Raw genomic sequence first — 20,296 nt, 5'->3', positions numbered from 1 at the left:
CATAGCAGTCAAGGTCATCATTCCATTCATCGCACCCAGGCATTTCAGCAGATTAACATGCTGTACAGCCCACACTTTCCATGCTCTTAATTTGTGTAGTTACCAGTGTGCTTATACCTACACACAGAGGGCCCTGTTAAGAGAGAGTTTAACATGTTATAGGTAAGCAGATGTAAGACATCATCAAGAAAAGTGTAAATGGCTTTAGTGGCCTGAAAAAAAAATTCAGGGGTCTAGCATTGATTTTCAGATGTGATTCATTAGTGAAAAGGACAGACAAGGTAGGTGAAGTAATATCTTTTCTTAGACCAACTTCCCTTTGGGCTCCAGAGCTGTTCTTCCGGGGAAGTCATGCAAAACCTCCTTAAAGCTACAGATTGAGATGAAAAGAATGATGTAATATATTTAGCAGATATTATTAAACACAGAAAAATATAGGCCCTGATCCTGCAATCAGATCCAGTAGACCTTTGTGTGGAGCATAGGGCTCCATCAGGTGCAAGTGTCCTTGGGGGGGGGGGGGGACCTTAAAGGGGAGGAGAGGAACTTTCATTGCTTTAGGGCACTATCTGGCAAACACTTGCAGGTTTCACTTTTCTTACAAGCTTCTTCAAGTTTGCTCTTCTTTAAACCCCAGTTCCGGGAGTTATGTGACTATGAGCTCAGCTTTCATTTTTAAAAAATTAAGTTCCTATCCCAATTAGTTGCAATTAAAAGTTTGGTAACATGAATCTTAAAGGATCACAAACAAAAGCAATAAAACAAAATGTAGAAGAATTCTTCTTCTAAATCTCTTCATTCCAACCCAATCTCATGATTTTGGGGGAAGTCTGACTCCTGATTTTTAAACCCTTGGAGCTGGTGCCTTCGCTGAAAGTTACTGAACATGGGAGGGGAGGAGATATTTTGGGGAAGGAAGTGGGGATAAGTTTCCTTTGGCTTCTCCATTAGGAATAAATGGATTAGTTGAGGCTGAGCAAATCCCCTGAAACAATTACCCTAGTGACTGTTCTTGAATTAGTTACAAGCAGCCTATTTAAAGAAGCAGAATATGATTTTTCTGGCCTTTAAAATTAAGATCCATGTTAAATTCATGACAATTAGCTGACAGAAGGGGTGTGAAGCTCTTTGGTTGCTGGCATGTCCATGACACTCTCCAGTCAAGTATTAATTAGCGATGATAATTAACCTTCTCGGAGCTGCTGCTGGTGCAGGCAGACAGTGAGGTTGTTTTGTCTAGACGCTCGCCCCTCTCTCATGCCCCCAGGGGAAGCGGTTGCCCTAGGCCCCAGCCTTTTCCTCCCTCTCGGCAGGGCGGCGTGGCCTGACCAGAGCCCCCCGGGCTCCAAATGCCGGTATAGCGGGAACAGGGAGAACTCAAGAACCGTCCCCAGCTCAGGAGCAAACTCAGCTACTGCAGCAGCAGCAGCAGCAGCAACGGTTCTGCCAAGAGCAGCCCCAGGGCCAGGCGGCCGCCAGGGCACGTGACGGCTCCTCGCAGCCCGCCCCCGGGGCTGGTTGGCTGGGCGGCACCGGGCGCGCGGCGGCCTCGAACTCTCCGGGCTCCGGCACTGGGAGGTGCTGCTGCGCCCGCAGCTTACAAAGGCGGCGGACAGCGCCCGCGCCCTGTGACTCGCCGCCGCCCTCTCCTGCTGCAGGCTGCAGCCAGACGCCTCCTCGCAGGTGAGACGCGGGCTGCGGCAGCCTGCTTGGGACTGGGGCTCGGGTGTGGAGCTAAGCCAAGCAGGCGAAGCGCGGCAGGAAGCGAGCGAGCCTAGCGCTGGGTAGCAGAATCCTGTATATTTCTGGAGTTCAGGGGGATGGGATGTGCCCCTGTGGAGGGACTTCCCGCTGATCTCCGTCTCCGGGCAAAGGGAACCCCGGGATAAGTGACCTCTTGAGCTTTCCCTCCAAACAGCTCAGAAAAATACTGATCTCTGTGTATTCGTACTTGCACAAAGCCCCCTTGTGCCCTTCTTTATTTTTGTCACAAAAATTCCAATTTGTTCCATTGTACACTATATTCATCTGAAATAGACAGTGTATCTTAAAAACGGTTCAAAAATATATTGAAGACAACTAATAAGAATGGATGTAACCAGCTGTGATAGATAATAGCTAGCAATCTGGGAAATAACTTCTTGTCTTAAATGGGCAAAATATGCAACAGACTTAAGGAATATTTTCCATTTATTTAGCCTATTAGTATGCATCTAGTATACAGTAGGTGGCCTGTCTGAAAAAGAAATGTATTATTTAGTTCCACTTTCTGACTGTTTTCTACTCTTCCTTAAAGCTTTCTGCCTTCTCTATTCTCTAGAAGTTAGTGGCTTCAGAACAGGCTGTTGTTTTTTAAACAGGAAAAGTTAAAGCATAAATCTAAAAAGCACTTTTTGAAAGTATCAATAGCAGGCATAAGCAGACTCAGTATGAAATTTGAAAAATGAAAAAATGGTAACTTAATTTTTTTGAACTAACCTTGAACAGTTTGTTTTGCAGTTTACTATTCTAAAATTGGCTTAAGCTAAATTAACTCTATGAAGTAATGTATGTTGAGTTTGGAGTGAAACGTGTTTAGTGAAGAAATATCCCTGTGCACTTGGGAGGCGGGGACAGGGAACTTTGTCACAGTTTAACTTCTGGTTCCGCACAAAACTGCCAACTTTTCAATAATGTCAATAAACTTTGGTAGCTCAGCTGAGAGCAATCAATAAACATTATAGGAATTTAATGTAAATATACATCTTGCTTAAAAAATAAAGTATGTATTTTACTATAGTTTGTGACTTAATGTCAAGGTTCCATTCAGCGGTAAAGCCAATAAATCAAACAATATGACAGACTTGTAATATATACTAATAATTATTCCACTATAAAACAGCACATTTGAATTTGTCTTAAGTACTTTGTTATTCCAGTTAAACCTTGCTTTAATTATACATTAACAATTATTAGTGACACTGACCTATGACTTGATTAGAAAAAGGGAATGGTTTGTGGGGGGCACTCCCATATTATATTTTTTTAGCTACTACAAATGTCTTGCAAACTCAATTATAAAAACTTAAACCTCTTCATATTTTGTTTCACAATATTAGTTGAGAGCCATCATAATGGAAACTAAACACTCCTATAGGTCCTCAGACACTTACAAAATGCACTTTGTGTGAAACTCAGTAAATTGTTTTAATTTAGCATGCACAAAGATTATGCGAGCTTACACACTACTGGAGTAGCATTCATTGAATAAACAAAAAGGGTCTGTTTCTGCTGTTTTTTAGGCTTTGAACATTTTTTCCCCTAAATGTTGATGAATCACTGCACTATTTGAATAAAAGATCCCATGGGTGTAGAGGGCTGGCTCAAAACTTTCAATAATACCACTCAAAGAATCTGGGGGAAAGGTGAGTAGTTGATAGAGCAGGTGCACAAGGGATCTCTGTGCTGCCCCCAAATAGAATGCATGGATGATTTAGTGGAGATCCAGGGTTACATCTATGAGTACAGAGTAGTAAGTTCATTTGCTCTGGATGAGGAGAAGCCTTGTCCTGGTGAGTGAAAGGATCGTTTTCATTTTATACATACACACGCACACCCTCTACCACTTACAGTTGTGACAATAATCTCCCAAATGCAAACTGGTGCACTGCTGTCTTCCTGAGTTTGCAAACAGACTGCTCCAAATCAGCAGTTGCAGCTCACAGCTTTTCAGGGATCTGTAGTGTGAAATCCACAAGACTTTGATCAGTTTTACCATTGCTGTTCTGAATCCTACTAGCAAAGAAACTATCATGAATCATGTCAATTTAATGCTGCTGATTCTTAGGAAAATTATGAGCTGCAGAGTTATTGACTGAGGATCTCTCTCTCTCTCTCTCTGGGACAGAGTAGTAGAGACCTCTTCTCTCTCCCCTATTCTTAGGAAGCTGTGAGGAAGGAGAAATGTTGTGTATATTCTCTCCTCTTGCAGCTGTCAGTAGGTATAAGAATAAAGAGGCAAAGCTTCTTCTTACAGGAGCTGGGGGGGCGTGGAGCTTCAAATTTATAAAACACCTAATAGCCAGATGTGGATATGAATGACTGAGTCACTGTGCATGAACAGCATATTGGTAGAAAGCCCAACATGTTCCTGTTTCCAAGTAACTGGTTGCAGGGGAGTTGGGCTTCTCACCAAAGGATTGTTGTAGGACCTTGTTAGTGGGCATTAGGAACCTCTGTTACATGTAATCAATTATGTGGATTTGGGTATTCTTTTTACATTTTATTTGGAAAGGGATCCTCAGTTATGGGCACAAATTGTTAAAATTGAAATCCTGAGTGGCAAAGAGCCAAGTGTTTTTTTGCAGGAAGTAGTTATCCCCTTCTGGATCAGGATAATGAACTATTCTTGGAAATTGTAGGGGAGAGTTACAGTAGGTAACCATTAGATTAAGCACTACAGTGATAACCACAGATTTTAATTTGCCACAGGTGTGGAATATCAAAGCATAAATTTTGTATTTTTAAAGGAAATGCCAGAGGAAGGGGCTTCATTGACTTTAGCAGAGGATCACTTTTTTATTCAGTATACACAATTAAAGGATAACAATCTGTTGTCCGGTATGAAGAATTTAGTAAGTGAGGTCTTTATTAAGGATAGCTTGGGAGATAGTGATCACTTTTTAATAAGATTTCACACTTCAACCACTGGAGGAATTTTAGGTTAAATTGACTTTAAAGGCAAAATTTGATTAAAAATAAAAGTATTAAGCAAAATTGATAATTGTTTATAAGCAAGGGTTGCTATAGATCAGGGGTCGGCAACCTTTCAGAAGTGGTGTGCCGAGTCTTCATTTATTCACTCTAATTTAAGGTTTCGCGTGCCGGTAATACATCTTAATGTTTTTTGGGTCTCTCTATAAGCCTATAATATATAACTAAACTATTATTGTAGTTATATATTAAAGTAAATACAGTTATATATTAAAGTAAATACAGTTTTCAAAATGTTTAAGAAGCTTCATTTAAAATTAAATTAAAATGCAGCGCCCCCTGGACCAGTGGCCAGGACCCCGGGCAGTGTGAGTGCCACTGAAAATCAGCTCGTGTGCTGCCTTCGGCACCTGTGCCATAGGTTGCCTACCCCTGCTATAGATGAAAATTGACTAAAGCTTATTGAAGAGGTATTGGAGATGGCACAGGGAGCACGTATGACGTTCCAGAAAACGTAACTTGTCGCCTATACACATTGTGGGTTTTTTTAAAATTTGGAGTAAAAAGTAGATCCTATGGATTCATTGAGTAAAATTCTGCAGAACTGTTAGTCTGATAAGAGGAAAAAATAGGAAATGTAAACGGTATTTTGTGGAGGAAAAATAGACCCTTTCAACACATCCAGCAGGCAGAGGAAAATTAGAGGAGAAAAATCACCTTGAGGCTTTCCTTGTGGAGTTACTATTCTTCTATCAAGGGAATAGATTTCCCACTGCATAAGAGGCCAAGGGCCTGCCCACAAACCTAGCTTGTCTCCTAGATTACACATTGTCTGAGGAATCTTCCAGAGGCCAGGCATTCCATACAGAGACCCTCTGCATCAGTTCTGGCCCTATTTCCCTTGGCAGTGGCTGCCTCAACTTAGCTGGCACAAGATCCCTAACGGAAAGAAGATTCCCCAGGGACAAATGGGCCACATAACATATCTCTAGCTGAAATATTTCCCCTCCCTGCCTACCCACTCTGTTGTCCAGCCTACAGACTGCAGAGCACCCTCCACGGGTATTGCTGCCACAGAGTGGCAGAGCCACTGCTTCCATACAGGAAGCAGCGGATGTGGATCTTGGAAGCAGCATGAGGTATAATATTAAGACAAGAGTCTTTATGTGTAGGGCTGTATATGAGAAAATCAGAGGGCAACAATGTAAGTAATTATTGATTTCCTGAAAAAGAAATTATGAATGAGTTAACTGTTTTAAGAGGGCAGGCTTTGCACTTCTGTTTGGGTCAGTAGAACCTTGATAATGCTTCTGTGAAGGATATGTTTGTGGGTGCTAATGAGGTCAAACTGGAGAAAAGATTGTTGAAACAGTGATAAGCATGTATTTGGATAAGATAAAAGCAGATGACACACTGGGCTACATCTACAGATGATATGCATTCAGGATTGAGATGAGTCAATAACAATCCCTTCTTAAAAGGGAAGCTCTAAGAGACAGGAAATTAGACCTGCAAGTCTGACATCTATATTAAGAGGAAAAATATTCATAGCTTAAAGATGCATTTACAAAAGGGCAGTTGTCCAGGTGTGACAACTGTCTGATAATTCAGTTGCTGAGGTACTGATGCATGCACAAGTGTTTTGTGTCTTGTTTTTGTTGTTGTTTGTCTTTGGTTGGTTTTTAAATAAGGGAAGCATGTTTGGAGAATGAACTTAAAGAAACCTAGAGTGAAGTGTAGTTGACAGAGTATAGGAGTTCTGGGCAAATGGGGCCACCTGAAAGAAGGCAGCTGTGGGAGAAGGATATAAAGAGCATGTCAGAGGAGTGTCCTGAGTAGTAGAGGGTGCAAAAGCAGATGAGTGCAGAAGAGTAGAAGAGAGCTAAGATATTACTCTTGGGGGGATTCTTCAGGACTGCATGCCCACAGAAAATGCCCCCCCCCCCCCAGTTTTCCTATGTTTCCCTACAGAAAACGGCAGGGAAGCCGTGTGGGGGGACAGGACCATGGGCACAGTTTTTTGTCCCCCCCCCCCCCCCCCAACAGAGGCAAGCCATGGCAGGCACACAGGGTTATATGCCACTCTCCCCTTCCCCCCCTTCTGCAAGCAGAAAGCTGCCCAGCTGATGGACGCTCTGTCTCTCCATTCCCTGACTTTGTAGCTGAACGCCACCTTCTGGGTCCTAGTGCCAGTCGTGCTCCCCTTCTGTGTCCTGGGAGCCTTCCTGTTTTATATTCTGTGCAACAGTGAGTGCCTGTGGTGGGGCTGGGTAGGTGGGGTGGGGGTGGGTGGAAGAGGAGGTGGAATAGGGCGGGGGAGAGGAATGTGGGAGTGAGGGGAGGGGGGATGGAGAAGAAAAAGGGGATAGGGGAATCACAAGGGCAAGTGGGAGCCCAGCATGTGGCATACCCTTGGCAGCAACTGTGGCTCCTCCATTAAGCAGGCCCATCAAACCCTCATCCTGGAAAGCCCTACCTCTGTACACCTGGACCCCTCCAACAAGCCCCTCACCCCACTAATCCCCAACCAGCTGCACCTGGACCTCCACCCCTTCAAGCTCTACTCCCCTCAGCACCCAGATCCCCTGCTAGCCCCCCCCACACCCAGCCCCCCGAGCCCCAACCATCTTCACCTGCATCCCCTGCAGAGTCCTATTGCCCCTGCACCTGGAACTCCCCAATGAGCCCAGCCCTTGCACTGTGTCAGAGTCAGGTGCAGCATCACTGCCAAATCCCTATAATGGAGGAGGTGGGGACTTCAGGGTGATCTCCCACCTCAGCGCAGCCAGTGGCCTGTGCTCTCCACTGCCATGCTGGAGCCACATTCATTTATTGACAAATAAAATTTGCAGAATTTTAAAATATTGTGTGCATAACTTTTAAATTTTTGGCACAGAATTCCCTCAGGAGTAAGATATGGGGGAACTTTATCTGTAGATAATAGGTATCAGTGAAGGGTTTAAGAGGGGCCAAATATGCACCCCACAGAAGCATGTGAGAGCAAATTTAGAGTAGAGCTTTGGAGAGATGGCAGGATTGAACGTTAAAATCAGGGAGGCATGAGAAAGAGAGGTTGCAGTAGAGTGCACAGTTGTTCTACATGAGATTATTTGGAGGAGTGGCGAGGTGCCACTGCCAATAATACACCACTGACATCCAGCTATATACCTCACTTTCCATGGACACAACCTATGCCTTCACAAGCATGTGACATTGCCTACAGAAGATGAGCACTTGGATCAGAAACAGCTGACTCAAACTTCACCTAGAGTGAAATGTTGCAGATTAGATATGATTAGAAGTATTAAACAAGCCTCTGTCCTCTCCTTCCATTAAAGAGGTCTGCCTTTTATATCCATTTGTTAAACTGGTACAAAGCTTCTATTTGATCCATTGAACCTTCATAACTGGGTAGCATTGGAGTGAAAAATGTCTTCTATATTTAGTCCAACAGATTTTAATTCTTCCTAGATGAGATTCTGGTGACAGTAATCCATATGTTTATTCCCTCTAGGCTGCATTTCTGTAATTCACTGCATCTAGGGCTAAAGGTGGAAGAAACATAGATGCTCTAAGAGCTTGTGTACAATCAGCAGCCTATCTCCTCAGAGCCAAATTCCGGAGAAGATGAGACTAATATGGTGCCTTGCCACCTTTGGGGCATGATGCCAAACCTCTTCTTTGTGTTAAATATATATGCACCTTACAAAGATGTGGATAAAGCACAGAATACTCCATGAAGTCCACTAGAGATTGGCCTATAAAAATCTAATTACCTGTGCAGCACTTTGATGCTACAGTGATGGATTCCATAGAAAATGCTAAGATGGAGTACATATATTTTTCTTTTGATTTGATTTAGAAATGCAATGTAATGTCACTAATTTACATTGTCTAGCCTCTTCTTAGTGCTGTAACATCAATAAATATTCCATAGGCAAATCCAGAGAAAAATATACTCCAGAGTCTAGATGCTCACTTCACTGCTTAGTTCCCACAGAAAGCAAATTTGTTCCAACAGAGCTTGAGTGTGTTAACCTTCAGGTCACATTCCAAAGCCCATCTGTTCACCGCTGGTTTCTTCAGAGCAGGTGGAGTGAGTGGTTAAAGTGCTTTAACATTGATATTGGGTCAACCTGTAATACTGAATGTGTTTGAAAGACTGTTTATTCACCTAGAGGAGTGAACAGACACATTTTTCTAAGATAAAATTAACCATAAGAGAGGTCATTGGTATTGTATATGAATATTATTTTTTTAGTGTGATCATGGTAAAAGTTATGGCATTTGTTTTCTTAGGAGAACTACAGTAAAGAAACACAGGAAAAGTTGTCTTAACACAAGTTCACTTTTGAACAAGCTGGTACAATGGATATGAACACTCTTTTCTCCTGTGGTGAGGTGAGTATAGACTTATTACCAGAAAAAAGTAACTTTTCATTTCATTTATCACTACGTCTGTTACAATTACCTTTAGGTCCAGCAAATCCTTGTTCAAATGTCTTAAACATAGATAGATCCTATGTTGGAAAGCTGCTTATACCGAAAAGTTTAACTGAAAGAAACAAACAAACCCCAGAATCAATCATTTTTGCATTTAAAAAAATAAATCAGATAATTCTTCATTAAATGAAAAAAAAATAGATAAGAGTTCTGCATTTTTGTGATGATAGCACAATAAACAGCTTCCCAAGTTTAGTGGCTTTTGACCTAGGGTAAAATTTTCAAAAGCTCCTAAGTCCCATTTTTGAAAGTAGGAGTGCAGGGAGGGGTTGTCCACTGAAATACTTGCTTCCTTGCAAAAATCTGCAGAGGCATGTAATGGGCATGGCCCCAGGGTCAGGACAAGCATGGTATCTAAATCCACATATGCCCTCTGATGCAGCCACACCTCCCTGTACAGATGTGCGCTTCTAGCCATGAACAATCTGTCAGAGAGGTTGTGGGGAGGGGAGCCAGCCAGCACACAGGAGCAGATTAATGCTCTTCTGCACAAGATACAGTCCCGAATAGGGAGCATTTGCGCACTGAGTCAGTAGTTGGCACATTGTTCACACTGTGTTTATATAGTCTGTGAGCTAGTCAACCAAAACCACCTTCTTCTGTTCCCAAAAACGTAACAAAACAAAGTCATTTTCAGTCCCTCGGTTCTCTCTATTTGTTATATGTTCAGAAAGAATAAACAAATATATAGTATATAAAGAGATTTAAATCATATTCTATGTATATTTGAGCACAAGAAATATATGAATAGAACATGCATTACTAAAATATGTCAGGAGGGAAAATATTTGAATTCATAAAGGACTGTAAAAGAATTCTGTGCAATAGAACCCAGAAAATTAACTTTTTAATATATTTATATCACTTTTTTTTGTAAGTGAAAAACTTCCACAGGGCATCCAGCACAGGAATGTGTCTAGAGCTTATTACCTTCAGGGAATTTTACAAAGACACACATAACACTTGATGTGTTCCCAAGGCAAAAAAACTGCTCTTCAGGAGTATTTTTAAGAGCCCTAGGAATAAATAGTCTCTGGCAGAAATGATGAAGCAATATAGGGTTGCCAACTTGGTAATATTTAAAAACTGGACACTCCAGCAGGAGTGCCAGAACCTCTCCTACCCCGCCTTTCCCCCCCACAAGGCCCAGGCTCTGCCCCACCTCTTCCCCCAAGACTCCTCCCCCATCCTCCTCTATCCCCCTCCCCCAACCAGGTCAGGAAGGACTTGCCTGCTTTGCTGGGGCTAGGAACTGCAGCCACCTGATGCAGGTAGGAGGCAGCTCCGGCTGAGTAGGAGCTGGGGCAGGTGCCTTCCCACCGCAGTAACCGGACTTTGGCTGCCCAGTCAGTAGATCTGACTGGACGCTGTCAGGTCCCCTTTTCGACTAGACTTTCTGGCTGAAAACCGGGCACAGGGCCACCCTCAGGGTGCATTCTACCAGAAGCAGGGAAATCCAGCATTCAGGGCCTGATACAAGGCCTACTGAAGTGAATGGCATTATTTTCATTGTCATCAATATGCATTGGCTCAGCGCTCAAATTGGTAGCTAAAATCTAACCTTAAAGCCCTGGAGAGCTCCTCCCTGCATATCTGGTGACATTTTTATAGTTAGAAAATATACATTTGTAACCGAGTCTCCTGTATGTTTTGAAGTTCCTGCAAACAATATGTATTTTTATACATGTATAACATGATAGTATGAATTATTATTAAAATATCATAGGAGCCTTCTCAATGGCATGGAATTAATTATCAAGGTTTTTAAGGCAAATGGTTCAATTAACAATATCAAGTTAGTTATTTTGGTGCTGCAAGGGAGATGTAATTTGTAGTAATTTCTTCCTTCCTATAAAATTCTTCGCCGGCTTAAAGGACCCTATTAGATACATACTCATGGCTGGGTTCTCCACTCCATCCTCATTTTCTGCCTCAAAAGGACTCCTTGGCTAGCAACACAAAATGCAGAAAAATATTGCTTTTAAGCAGTATATTTTCATGAACTGATTGTCTGTCTCTCAGAGAGCAGAAATAGTCCATTTGCTCATTCATATCTTTGGATTTTACTATTTGTAGAGCATATATCAAATATTACGTTTTGTATAGAACATTAGAGTTACAAATTTAAGCACTCAGGTCAGGAAATATCAGAACTATATTTTTTTGTGCAACCTTATTTCTGGCCCTTTGCAGGCATGCATTACAATGTAGTCTTTAATTACATGATCACATTCTATGTTATATGGGACCTTTGCCTCCTTATGTGTACAGGACTGCTTCTGAAGTGTTCAGTATTTCTCTTTATGCTGATCATTCTATGGATAGCCCCAGGCCTTCCTTACTGCATGCTATCCAAACCCTGTACTGAATACAGAATTAACTTCTTCATGGGCTTTTCAATGATGCTTATAGTATCTGAGCTCACAAACAAGACTGAATTTTATCTTCACAACACCACTGATAGGTAGAGGAACAATACTAACCCCATTTGATATATGGGGAACTGAGTCACTGAGAGACTAAGGTCACAGGTTTTAAGTGTCCAACTAACTCTGAGTATCTGAATAACTGGAAGCCCAACTCAAGACACTCAGCATCTGAGATTATTTTTTCCCCCAGAGGCGCAGTATGTCCAGAGCTCTCATTGATTTGTACTGGAACTGTTAGTACTCAACTCTTCTAAAAATGAGACACTAGCAATCTCAAGTTTGGTACTCACAATAATAGGAGCACACAGTTAATGGAGATCTCTGAAAGCCCAGGTTTAAATTGCTTGGCTGGCATGACACAGGACCCATTTCTCCTGGGTCCCAGACTTAACCATTTATTCCAGAGGCTGGGCATACCTCCAAAAGGGCCCAGAATCAGAGATACTCATAGCTTTCACCTGGATGGCACCTCCTGAAAAGTCCAACTCAGACTTACGGCCACACATGCATGCTTGATTGCTGCCTTCAATTTCTCTTCAGTCTGAAAGGAAGATAGCTCATATTCTTTGCTGCAGTCCTGTGGCCCTCTCATACTGCCACTTGTTGCAGTTCTTGTGATTTCACAGGTTCCTCGCGATAGTGACACACCCCAGGCTTGGGTCTTCAATCAGAGACACGTCTTCTTGGCTGTGTCACGTGCACACACATTTCTATGCAGAATTTGGCCCTAAATAAAGAGAAATCCATGGAAACATTTCAACAAATCCTTTTCAGTCCTCTTTGGAAAGTGACACTGGACCAAATTTATCTGTGAGGCAACAACACTATCTCCACTGGAAATACACCAGGGATGAATTTGACTCCTTTAATCCGCCTTTCTTTGTGTGTTTACAATAGTGGTTTCCATTAGCAACACTATAAAGGACTGTCAACATTTCTCTTACAATAACTGTACAATAGTGTTTCAGCCATAGACATGAATTGCAGCTAGAGACCTAATATGAAAAATAAATGCATTTCAAGTATTTAAGTCAGAGAGTGGTGGTGGGGTGAGGGGAAAGTGTTTGGTTTGCTCTTGTAACTCAAATATAGCTTAGTAAAATTTTGCAGGCAATTGCTATTCTTAACTGTTTGTTTGCATTTTTGCCCAAATACATCTTTTTGTAAAGAAAAGCATCTGGTGACGTTCTTGAGATTTTTAAACACATCATAAAATGTACCTGTTCTCTGGCATTGTGCCTGCAGGTGTGGAGCAGATGGTGCTATTTTCAATTTAGCTAACTTATTTTTGGTTTACTTCTGGGGTTTTTTATACTGAATTTGGAGAGTACTGTAATGGGCTTATTTTTTTATAAATTCTGTAACTTTAGGAGTAAATAACTAGCATAATACAGAGTAATGTGTCAGTGTGACTTCCAAGGACTGATTAGTAAAGAAGCAATGGTGCTAGAACACTTATTATGATTTGGTTAAAGGTCCCTAAGTACACAATTAAATGGGAGACCATAATTGCTGCAGTAAAACTTCATGCCTTAAATAATGTGGAGCTAGGGATGGAGCTACCCAACTATGGATAACTCTCTCTCCTTCCCCTGCCCCCACCCTGCAGTCATCCACATGCACAAAGTAGCAGTGTACTGCTGTGTAGTGTAGAGAACAACATAGTAAGAGTTCCAGGCTTAACTCTAAATATAGAGACTTTTCAAAGGTTAAAGCCATAATATTGCTTCTTGTCTATAACATATCAAGGGTGTACAGGAGATAAATAAGACAAACAAATGCAGCACTTCCATGAGGAAAACAAGTGAAAGGCACCAATGGAACACTGATACATTTCATTCATTAAATGTCATAATCTTGCTTATTTCATTCATTAACAAAATATTGTAAGAGTTGCATGGTGTGACTGATACCTCAGATTTTTTTTTAAATTTAATATTAGAGCCTGATCCAAAATCTATTGGTCTTTCCGTTCATTACAGCAGGCTTTGGGTCAGACCCTAAAACATGATGGGAAGCTTTTACTTCAGCATATTGTAGCGTATGATGCAGAGTTGCTGTAGAGTAAATCATATTTGACTAGGCTGTTTCTCAAAGATTAACAAAGTTAGACTAAGCTGTCCTTGATTCTACCATTTAATCCAGCACTGCTAGTTTAATATACTGAATATAACAAGATATGGTTATCTGCCACTCTTCTTACTCTTAAACAATGATACAGAGCCCAGAAAATTAGTTTTCACAGACCATTCATTCCCACCTCCTTTCCTTTCATATAAAGAGTTCTATGGGAGATTTGTGCTAGTGATCTGTATACAGCATCAGAATCCTAGCAAGTCCTGGGCAGCAGTGGGATGTATATGTAGAGATTTCTATCTAGGTCCATGTGTGCATGCATGCCCACACGCTTTACCAGGAACGCTTTTCAAGAAATATTTCAGTTTTTAAATCTTGTACTGACAGTATTTCATATCCATCCTCCTGTAAAGCTAGGCTCTCTTAGTACAATGCATTCATGTATGCAGGTCTAAAGAAGAAGAAAATGAGAGTGCATTTTAGGTATCTCTAAAAATTATCTGAAAGAGCTTTTCCAGTCATAATATTGTTGTTTTAAAGCACAACATCTTGAATCAAGGGCTAGAAGAAGGACCGTGGTGCCCACTGGGAAGCTCCCCCTTTCCAATAATATACAAACTCCCAATTCCAGCCCAAAGTGATCCCAAGATATTAGCCCCTTAAACTTGCCACTGGTATGGAGTGAATTTTGACTTACCTGCACCTCTGGCTAGTGTAATTATGTGGGGACAGCCCACATTAAGGATGTCAAGGGAGAAGGAAGTGCTTCTCTACGAGATTGTTCTTTGTTCTTTTCTTTAAGAAGACACCTATTGGAAATTGCTTAGACGTTTGGAATGTTTAGAGGAGATCCTGACAGAGATGGATTAGTGAACAAAATTCAGGGTAGATGGTTAAAAAAAAAAAAGGATATGATAAATGCTATTTATTACCAGCACCACATATGGGATAGATGAATGGATAATAGTCTAGATACAAAGTCAGTGGAAATTCTGCCTGAGTAAGAAAGTCACTGGGATCATAATTTCACATATATGTAGCCATAAGAAGTGCATGTTTTCCTGTGAAATGGTATTAGAGAATGATTATAATACATCAGTGTTGTACACGTCATTCCCTAGACAAGAATAGTGCTGAAAGACAGACTGGGAAAAAGACAAATTTTCTTTGAAATTAATTTAATTCTTCTCATGCTGGCAAACTTTAATAATATGCTTAATGCAATAATTAGACTAATTTTAGTTAATGTAACAAGGAATATAGTATTCCAACCGTTTTTATTTCACAGTACACTAATAAAAATATTAACGCAATCTGACATTCTCATACAATAAAAAGTTGCTGAAACTGTTGAAAACGTACACAATAGACATCCCTTCCAAAATTTAGAATGGCCTCCCTGTGCTTTGGTGGAACTGCTTTCAACATTGCTCCCAGGCAAATGGCAAAATGACAAATGTTTGAGTGGAAAACAGTCAAACTAGCCTGATGCTTGTTACTCAGAACTTGAACTAATGTGATCCATCAACTAATAATGCTTGCAATCATCCAGTGTCATGCTTTACGTACTAAATGGCCATGGCATGAACACACAAATTTCTAACTGTGATACTAGAGATTGTTTAATAATTACAAAATATAAAAGTGTTTTGTTTTGCAGTTTAAAAACTGCAGATATTTGAATTAGCAAGTAATAGAGCAGTATAAAATAAATAGTATTTTATTATGATATACTGGCAGATGGATAACTGATTTGGTACAGTACGGGCTCCATCTTAATCCCTTAAAAATAATAGAAATCAAAGACCGTGCTCACCTGTTACCCAAAACACCCAGTACTAATGCAAGACTAGGCCATACAATGTATTCTCTCCAGTGCTTTATCCAGTCTAGTTTTTAAATGAGATGAGCAATGGCCCTTCCACTGCTTCTCTTGGGAGACTATTACATAATGCATTCAGCTGTTCCTCTTGCAGTTCCTGATATTCAGCCAAAAATGTCTTTTGCTTAATTAATTCCATTATTCCTAGTTTATACTCGGACCACTTTAAACTACTCCACTTCCTTCTCAGCACCAGGTTGTGCAACCCTCTCAGAAATAAATGGGACTGGGGCAAATAAGAACTCCCCAATGTACAGATTGGACATTTGGGCCCTGGGTAAGTGGTTAAATCGGCCAATTCTGTATGGGGCGGACTTTCTGGGGCTAACTACTTGGCTCATAGCAAGCCCTACTCATAGTAAGACAGTCTCAGGCTTATTTGAATCCCAGTCTTTATTTAGAAATAAAACAGTAGGGGGTACTTAAGAACTGGAATGTAGAAGAGTAGATGGCAGGAGAAGTTCTGATGGCATAAAAGATTTGAGTAAGAGGAATTAGGATGTAGTGTCCCGTTCCCCCCCCTTAAAGTCTGTTGCTTAAATAAGAAAAAATTCAAAGCTGGCATGCTAGAGGTGAACAGACTAACATTTAAAGCACAGCCCTTTGCTACAGGTTCAAAACTGCAGCATGCGCGTTCTAAGTATAAACTATAGCTCCAATAGTCTCCCTTATCAAGACAATGTGGTGATTGGAATGTAAAACCAGTGGAAAGGAATACGAAAGTCTCTTCAGAGGAAAACAGTGGTACTTTGTGTCCTTGATACTACAGTTCCAATATGAGTGTGAGGAACTATTGAATTCTAAATCAAGTCATCACAATCTTGGACTCTATTTAGAACAGGGGTTCTCAAACTGGGGGTCAGGACCCCTCAGGGGTCGTGAGGTTATTACATGGGGGGGTCGCAAGCTGTCAGCCTCCACCCCAAACCCTGCTTTGCCTCCAGCATTTATAATGGTGTTAAATATGAAAACAAGTGTTTTTAATTTATAAGGGGGGGTCACCACTACAATAGTTTGAGAACCACTGATTTAGAATTTACTGAGTAATTCCTAAAAATAATATGGTAATTGTTAATCATAAATTGCAAAATGTACTATTATTTCAGAATATCAGTAATGCAGCTTGGCATGAATGGAAAAGACATTGTATATGTCACACATTTTGATGTGTCTGATAATTGAAGGAGAATTTCATGTTGTACTTGGAAAATTGATACATCTGTATCTAACCAGGTTACTTTGTTTTGTAATCAGTTGAGAATAGCTATTGACGTCACTGAATAAAAACAGCATCCTTAGATCAAATGCTGAGCTCTGTCCTTAGGACTCCAATAAAGGAGAAAATTCAGACTGCCAACAGACTGCATGCAATACAGAACTGTTTTGAAAAGAAGGCCAATTGTGAATGCGTAAGCATTTGCTTTAGGAAAGGCAAAGTTTTGAATACAAACCAATTGATAGAAAAGGTGTATTGGTAGGACATGACTTGAAGGATGTATGCAAATACATATATTAAACACATTTAAACAAAATCCAGGGCTTTCATTTTCTTTATAATTTTTTAATGGATAAAGTCTAATAGAGAATGTATCAACCTATTACCTAAACACAGGAAGAAGAGATGTAGTTAGTAATGATTTTGATCTACCCACATAGTTAAAGCCTCAATGCCAAATTGCAAAAAAGCATCATAAGTAAAATTACACAGCTCTGGATGCCAATTAAGTAATTTTGCTCATGTACTAAGACTTCCTGTTCATTCCCCATACACCTTGTATTTGTGAATAGACATCTAAGATGTAGAACAGATTTCCCCCACTGTTTTCCTGAGGGGGAGAAGGGATTTGGACAGGGCTCTGCCACCTCTCAGCCGAGTGCTCCTAGGCTTTGAGGGAGACCCACCTCACAATGTTCCAATCTCTCCTATTGAAGTTGTTTCACTTTAATATTTAATTATTCAATTATTGAAGTAACTGGGCCAGTGAAAGTGTTAGAATGACTGTAACTTAGTGATTAGAGCATTCACCTGAGAGGTGGCACAGCCCTGTTCAAATCCCTTCTCTTCTTCAGGAGGTGGGGGTCTCTCACATCCTGGGTGAGTACCCTATCCAGTAGGCTAATGGTTATAAGGGAGCTCTTCATTTTGGCCCCTACACACAACTTAGGTGGCCGAGTACCAATCTTCCCCAAGTTTGTGGATCACAAACAGAGGTAGGCACCTATCTCTATGAGAAGGTTGGGGTTTAGCACACTACCCTCTGTATGGCATCTCCTATTGGCTAACTTAAGTGGTTCCCCACCTAACATGCTGGCTTTGTAGATTGCTGTCTAAGGCATGTATCTCTTCCCCTTTCATAGTTAGGCACCTCAGCTCCTATACCCAGACTTTGTGGATTGCAGTGTTTTTCCTGTGATTTTTCTAGGCACCTAATAGGTGCTTCAGTGCTGCAACGCCAAAGTCCCTTCATGGATTTGGGCCTCTGTGTTTTCTCTTCGAGTCCCAGCTCCTGGAGCAGTGTGACTGTGATGATTTCAGATTTTATTTCAAACAAGTAACTGTCTAGTCCTTATGTTTGCAGAGAAAAGGTTGCAAATGTAAACCCCATAACTCAAAAAAACCCAAAGGCAAAAATTTAGTTTAAATCTCATTTTAAACCAATTTCATGATTTTTTAAAATTATTATTATATGACTTACGATTTACCATTTGGAGTTGATTGCAAGTCCATTATATTTGTTTACACTTGTAAGATAGTATGTAGGATTTAGACCTCTTTTTAATTCATAAGGCTCTTTCTTTACCTTTTGTGTCAGGTACCAAGTTGGGGCTTGTCTACACTTGAAAGTTCTATTGTGAGAAAGGTAGTATGTGAAATTAAAGCACAGTAGCGATTCCTGAATAACTCCATGTGTAGACAAGCTTTTAGTAAAGTAACATCATTAATATTTGTAACAGTTCATTCTAGGCTTGGACTACAGCAGGGGTCGGCAACCTTTCAGAAGTGGTGTGCCGAGTCTTCATTTATTCACTCTAATTTAAGGTTTTCCATGCCAGTAATACTTTTAATGTTTTTAGAAGGTCTCTTTCTATAATATATAACTAAACTATTGTTATATGTAAAGTAAATAAGGTTTTTAAATGTTTAAGAAGCTTCTTTTAAAAATAAATTAAAATGCAGAGTCCCCTGGACTGGTGGCCAGGACCCGGGCAGTGTGAGTGCCACTGAAAATCAGCTCGTGTGCCGCCTTCGGCACACGTGCCATAGGTTGCCTACGCCTGGACTACAGCTTCCTGTGGTATGAAATTGCAGACTATAAAGCTGCTTGACATAACTGTGCTCTATCCAAGGGTATTATAGCCTGACTGGTTAATGTGAGTTTGGCTTCTGAGCATTTGAAAAATGTAGTTGACTAAAGCCAAACACAGGTATTGTTAACCTATTAAGGTGAAGAGTCTTTGTAAAAGGAGTTTAGAAGCTGTTCTCAAAAACGGATTGTATCATTATTAGAGGGCACTCCATTTCTATTCATCTCCAATTTGCTATAATAGATTCTCCTTCCCTCTAGTAAAATTTTCATCAGCATAGAGAAAGTGTCATTTAGCCAAACCGTTATACATATGCCTTTTACTAGGGGAAAGTGTTAGCTGCATGCTTGTGGAGGGCAAATGATCAGCTATTAGGCATGAGGGCCACATGTTAACATGATGCCTTCTAGTTTTGTAACCGCGATCATTTCCCATTAAGGGGGTCTTCCTGAGCTCATTACATTGTCTCATTTAGAGGTGTACTTGGTCCTGCTTCTGGACTGGAAATGGACTAGATGACTTCAAGAGGTCACTTCCAGCCCTACATTTAAATTATTAATTTTGATAACCTCAGATTTAAATTAACCAATTTACTATAGAGACAAAGTGGGTGTGGTAGTATCTTTCATGGGACCAACTTCTGTCTAGTGAAAGAGATAAGCTTTTGCTACAGGGAGCTTAGTGTAGCTCAAAAGCTTTTGTTTTAAATCTTCTTTACCTTGTGTCTCTACTATGCTGGGACCAGCACTGCGAGCAGTTTACTATAGACTTTTAATGCAGGAGTGACCTGTTAATAAAAATTAAAGGGGAGAGGTGTAGCCAAAACTGGTAAATTCAAACACTAAATGATCTGGTGAGGGCTAGGACCCATCCAAGGAGCACGGAGACTTGTACTCTTTTTTTTTTTTTTTTTTTTTTTTAATTGACGTGTTCGTACCTGACCAATGCTTGACCTTTTTAACTTACGTGTGACCTCCTCTGGTTCCTAACAAACCGGGGCATAAAGCTATAAACAAGATCACCTCCTTGCATTTAAGAAGGAGGGGCGCGTGCAGCGCTCCCAGGGGCGCACAATAAGCGGTGCTGCAGGCTCGCTAAGCTGGAACGGGCTGTGCGGTTGGCTTGCGCTGGTTGCGAGATGCGGCTGTACGGGTCCGCGCTTGCAGCACTCAGGCGAGCCTGGTGTCGGCTGTTGCTCCGCGGTGTGTGTGCATGCGCCCGGGAGTTGGAGGGGCTGCAGGCACGGCACGGGTCCCTGGAGCGCCTCCAGCCTCCCTCCTCCTTTACGCACAGACTCCCGGCCCTGTTTTCATGAATGAAATCCAATGCTCCGCTATAAATAGCACGGAGGGTAGAGACGTCACCGGGACGAGAGTGGCAGTGGCTCCCGCCGCGGAGCGAGGAGCTT

General features: G+C 41.2%; 1 protein-coding gene across 2 annotated transcripts in view; it reads left to right on the top strand.

Moving 5' to 3' along the window:
* The first annotated feature begins 1,532 nt into the window (after positions 1-1,532).
* The window catches only part of RHOBTB1 (Rho related BTB domain containing 1), an 80,228-nt gene continuing 61,464 nt past the window's right edge, over positions 1,533-20,296 (top strand). Inside the window, exons 1-2 of one of the 2 annotated variants that reach the window (XM_045024239.1) lie at positions 1,533-1,683; positions 8,992-9,093. The gene's annotated coding sequence lies outside the window, so the exon portion shown is untranslated. The remainder of the gene's footprint in view (positions 1,684-8,991; positions 9,094-20,296) is intronic. The other variant, XM_045024238.1, reaches the window with a different exon arrangement.

The sequence above is a fragment of the Mauremys mutica genome, chromosome 7, assembly GCF_020497125.1.
Source record: "Mauremys mutica isolate MM-2020 ecotype Southern chromosome 7, ASM2049712v1, whole genome shotgun sequence".
NCBI lineage: Eukaryota > Metazoa > Chordata > Testudines > Geoemydidae > Mauremys > Mauremys mutica.
This window is presented reverse-complemented; position numbering and strand designations above follow the sequence as displayed.